At 41.3% G+C, this 5,074-nt stretch overlaps 1 pseudogene; it reads right to left on the bottom strand.

Moving 5' to 3' along the window:
- Positions 1–1,357: 1,357 nt before the first annotated feature.
- On the bottom strand, positions 1,358–1,430 carry LOC148510714 (U2 spliceosomal RNA; annotated as a pseudogene).
- Positions 1,431–5,074: the final 3,644 nt, after the last annotated feature.

Raw genomic sequence — 5,074 nt, 5'->3', positions numbered from 1 at the left:
AGGCGGAGGTGGAGGAGGAGAAGACTAGAGGGGAAGGATAGGGGTGGGAACAGGAGTTAAAGTAAAGGATTGTGTTGACACTGAGTGAGGTGAGTGGTTTAAATAAAGGTGGTCATGGTGTGAATGAGGGTATAAGGGGGATGCAAACTGAAGTGGCGGCTGTTTGATTTAGAGACGGTGCAGTTAAATTTGCAAAAATGCAGGTAAAAGAGCACAACTACAACAGTATATCTGAAAGAGAAATGTTCGAGAAGTAATGGGTGAAGGAAGTAAATTCTAAACTAAACAATATTTAAAGTGAATATATGTGAAGCTAGGGTACAAGGCAATGCACGCTATTTTCAAGGTTATAAAGGCAAAATTACATTGGTACAGAACTGATGTAGTCAGAGGTGTTTTGAATAACAAAGACAATCACTAAGGGTAGCAAGTAACAGTGCAAAACTGTGCTGGGGGCATAGGACCTTGGACCCTCTCCAAAAGGAGAAGGGCCCCGTTACTCCCCAACTCCTCAGAGCCAAAAGGTCAACTGAGGAGAAAAGGGTCTTCGGATCTCCCCTCGACGAAGCTTGAGGAGACCCCTTGAGTCCCCGACCCCCGGAGCCAAAAGGCCCCTTAGGGGGCAAGGGTCTTCAGACTTCCCTCCGCCTCACGGCTCGGGGTCGTCCCTTTCTCCCCAGGGTTGGCCGAAGCTTCCCCCTGGGGAACGAACAAAACCTTCAGCCCTCCCTAAAAGGAGAGGGCCATGGCTACAAGGGGAGAGGTGGCCCATAAGGGTCTCACCTAAACCCCATCAAAACACGTGACACAACACACAAATAACATAAAAATGTGTGGTGAAGGTGCAAAAAAAGTGCAAACACACGTGTAAAATAAATAAATAAATAAATAAGACCCCAGCCTTGCAGGCCGCGGGAAAAATAAAAATTATCCTTGCCCTAGCCAGAAGGCCGGGGCAAAGGAAAGTGCAGACAGAAGTAGGTGAAGTGCAAGTGCAAAGTGCCGTACTAGTGCAATGGGTGTGACCAATACCCGTGCATTTTCAGGCACCCCTGGCTCTGCCATACCAGGGGCACAGGCACCTCGGGCTTCAGGCTGCTCCCGGCCCTGGCAAGACCAAGTGTTTCTCCGTTCCCTGCCAGGGTACTGGACCAACCACCCTTAAGAGAGTGAGTACTACGCCCCGGCCGTTCTCCGCTCCAACGCAGGGGCCTCCTTCGCCCCCTTTTAGGACAGCGGATACTAGCGCCGAGTGTTTCCCCACTCTCTACCAGGAGTCAGTCCTCCCCCAGCACAGTACTCCACAGGGTTTTTCCCCATTCTCCCCCAGAAGCGACATCCAAACCTCTGGAGGCAGAACAGGTACTCCACCCCATGTTTCCCAAGAACAGATACTACACTTGATCTTAGCCAAAAGGCCGAGAAGCGAGACCTTTTAAAGTGTATTATATGTTCTATTCTTTGCTTATATCAAATACAGTATACATTATTAACACACAGTCTTCATCTGCTTATCATTGCAAACATTGAATAATTGTATAGATGTCATTATAAATGCTTTATTACTTTAGCTGCGATTCTAAACACACACACACACACACACTCACACGTAATACCATGTGTCTTTAGATTTAGATCATTTTTATATTATGGCAACTTGGCAAGTATAATCTCTAGTGACCCAGGTCCTACAGCATTGGATTCATCAGAAATACCTGTTTTACAAGCTGCATTATGACTGCTATCTCATCTTTTAACTGCTTAAAACAATAATCATGCATCTGAAATACTTGTACAGCAGCCAAATCCATGCTTAGTCTATATATGTATTTCTGCTCAATTCATTCAATTATCATGTTCAGATATCCTCCTTTTTTCTATGATTCTATTAACCAATTAAAATGATTATTACATGTCAATAATATGTTATATGTGGGTTAAGATATACAAAATGTAAAATTTTGGGATGTTACTATAAATAATTGAAATATAAATGTGATCTTAAATGAATCACTCTTTGTGATATGTTAAGCTGTGCCAGTATCAGATTTCTTTGCTTGTTATTAAATGTCCCCGCCCTGAAAGGTGTGAGCTGTAAGCTTGTGAAACAGGTGAGTTTATTCCACATCACTTGGCAGAGTTAGTGCGATAAAGAAGTCACAGAGAACTTGCACAATAGTAAGTTTCTATTCTTAATTATGTTTTATTTTCATTTATTTTTGCTTTACATTTTTACACACTTGTTTACTTTTGTGGTTATATAAGCAAATACTTGGATTGCATATCTGACATAAGTCTATATCCACATTAGTGACCAGCCAAAGCTAGCTCTCTGAACTGACTTTTTAAATGAAATGGAAATGAGACTTGAAATGAAATGTAAAGTGAGTGAAATAAAAAGGATAATCTTATGCTAGGTACACACTAGACCACAGGTTCTCAAACTCGGTCCTCAGGACCCCAAACAGTGAATGTTTTCCAGGTCTCCTCACAGAATCACAAGTGAAATAGTTAGCTCCACCTGTGGTTCTTTTAAAACGTGTCAGTGAGTAATGAAATCACCTGTGCACCTACTAGGTGATCTGGTAAATGTGATCTGTGTGGGGTCCTGAGGATCGAGTTTGAGAACCACTGCACTAGACAATATGTTGTCTGAGGGATCAGAGTGACATATCGAGCACATTGTTTAGTGTGTACTCGCTATGTTGCCAAAGATCAGCGTCGTCAGTGAAATCCTCCATTGGCCCTGCATGCAGGTCTGACGGGAGATATCAGGACCGAGTACAGTATGGCCCCCGCCACCACTTGCCAATGCCAGGTCACATCGCTAAAGACGTCATCTAATGTGTACCGGCCTTAAGAGTAGGGGTTTTGAACTCCAATCCAGAAGTATTTCCAACATGTCAAGTTTTCAGGATTTCTGTCTGTTGAAACAGGTGTGATAATTATTGTCTCCTCTTGGATTATCTGTGCAAGTCCAAATGAAATCACCACTGTCAATGGAACAGCATCTTGTATCTATAAAGGTGCATACACACGTAAAGATTTTCTGTCCAACTAGTTGATTGGTTGGACTGAAAATCTGGTAAGGTATGGGAGTAACTGATGATCAGCAATTTGCTCCTAAATTATTTATTTATTTATTACCAGTTATTTATATTCCGCAGCGCTTTACAGAGTATTTCCCCATTCACATCAGTCTCTGCTCCAGTGGAGTTACAATCTATGTTCCCTACCACATGCGCACACACATACACACTAGGGTTAATTTGTGTGGGGAGCCAATTAACCTACCAGTATATTTTTGGAGTGTGGGAGGAAACCCATTCAAGCACAGGGAGAATATACAAACTCCACATAGGTAGAGCCATGGTGGGAATCGAACCCATGACCTCAGCGCTGTGTGGCAGTAATGCTAACCATTACACCATCTGTGCTGCCCGTAAATGCCAGAAAACAGATGAAAATGGTCGTTCAGACAAGTTTGTTAAATGTTTGATCTAACCAATTTGTTTAAAGTTTTGTCCATTTTCCGGCATTTGGAAGCAAATTGCTGATTGTCATTTGCTTTCGTACCTTACCAGAGTTTCATTCCAAGCAATCAACTAGTTGGATGGTTGGACAGAAAATCTTTACGTGTGTATGGATCTTTAAGGCACACATCCACTAGAAGACAGGTAAACAACTGCATGATTACGACATTGTAATCGTGCAGTCATTTGTCGGTCTGTGATGTGCCTACACTGAACGAGCAGTCGTTCAGTAAAGGCACATCAATCATCTGCAAACCTGTTGAACCTGACATTATCGTCAGGTTGAACAACATATTTGCCTGATGATAGATGTCTACACGACCAGCGGAAGCGAGCATCGCTGGTCATTTTAGACATTTTTTTTAACGATATGCAAACGATTTTCAAACGATTATTGAATGATAATGTTATCGCTCAATTTAATCATCTAGTGGATGTGTGCCTTTAGCTCTACTCGCTCCCAGCTTGCAGGATATGTTCCAAGATTACTAGGGACCCTACTATTAGAGTTGGAATGCATGTGATTATTTCCATTTTTTCGTTATAATTGTGCATGCATTTTCACATTAGCAACATTTTTAATATACTGCATTCCATCTACAGAGCTCAACCATTTATAGCGAATTACAGTTCAAGCAGCCAACACAAAATAGCATACGGAAATAGGACTTTTATTTTTAGGAGGCAGTAAGTTAGAAATCATGAGATGAGGTGTACTGTACGTTGCTTTTCTCTCATTCCATGCATAACGGCACTCTGTTGCTTCTGAGTGCTTTTACCAGAGCGAGAGAGTGAAAAAGAGATAAAATATGAGGTACAGGATAGAGTATGGGTCAACCTTTGTACATCTTGGCTTTTCATCGATCTGCCTTCAGAAATTGATGGAGTGAAAGGCAACCTGTAGTCACTGCAAGAACAGGAGCCTCAGATCTGTCACGTCTGACAGCATTGGTACAGGTATCAGTCTCAAAATAGTATTGATCACTTATCTGAATCTTACACTTAATGCACAAATAACACTGTATATGTATAATAGATATATTCATTATATTTAATTATATAAAGTTCTGTATGATAAGATCAGTGTATATAATACTAAAAACAGATATATACACATTGATCTGATACAATGCATATAATACTGTATTAACAAATAATACTGTATCACAATGCTCCTTTTTTGCTTAAAATCATGTGGACAATATAGTAAAACAATAGATGAATGCAAAGGGATACTTTATGTTGCAGACCACAAATCCCCATTATACTCAATAGTTACCGCCATAGGCAAATGCAGGGGGCTTTCCATCTGCCTGGAAACCCCCCTCCCCAGCCCACAGCATTACCACAATAGAAATAGTAATATGCATGTTCTTGGAATGGTGCCCACATTTAAAATAAAAACATTGATCTCAGGCAGGATGGACCACACCTACTGTGATTGCTGGTCCTGTATATGGTGGAATTTTGACACACAATACACTTTGTATGACGAATATTAAAGCTGGTTAACTGCTAATTATGCCCTCCTCATGGACTGG

Source organism: Taudactylus pleione, unplaced genomic scaffold, assembly GCF_031769625.1.
Source record: "Taudactylus pleione unplaced genomic scaffold, aTauple2 ptg000313l, whole genome shotgun sequence".
Lineage (NCBI taxonomy): Eukaryota > Metazoa > Chordata > Amphibia > Anura > Myobatrachidae > Taudactylus > Taudactylus pleione.
Note: the sequence above shows the minus strand (reverse complement) of the source record. Positions and strands in the feature narration are given on the sequence as shown.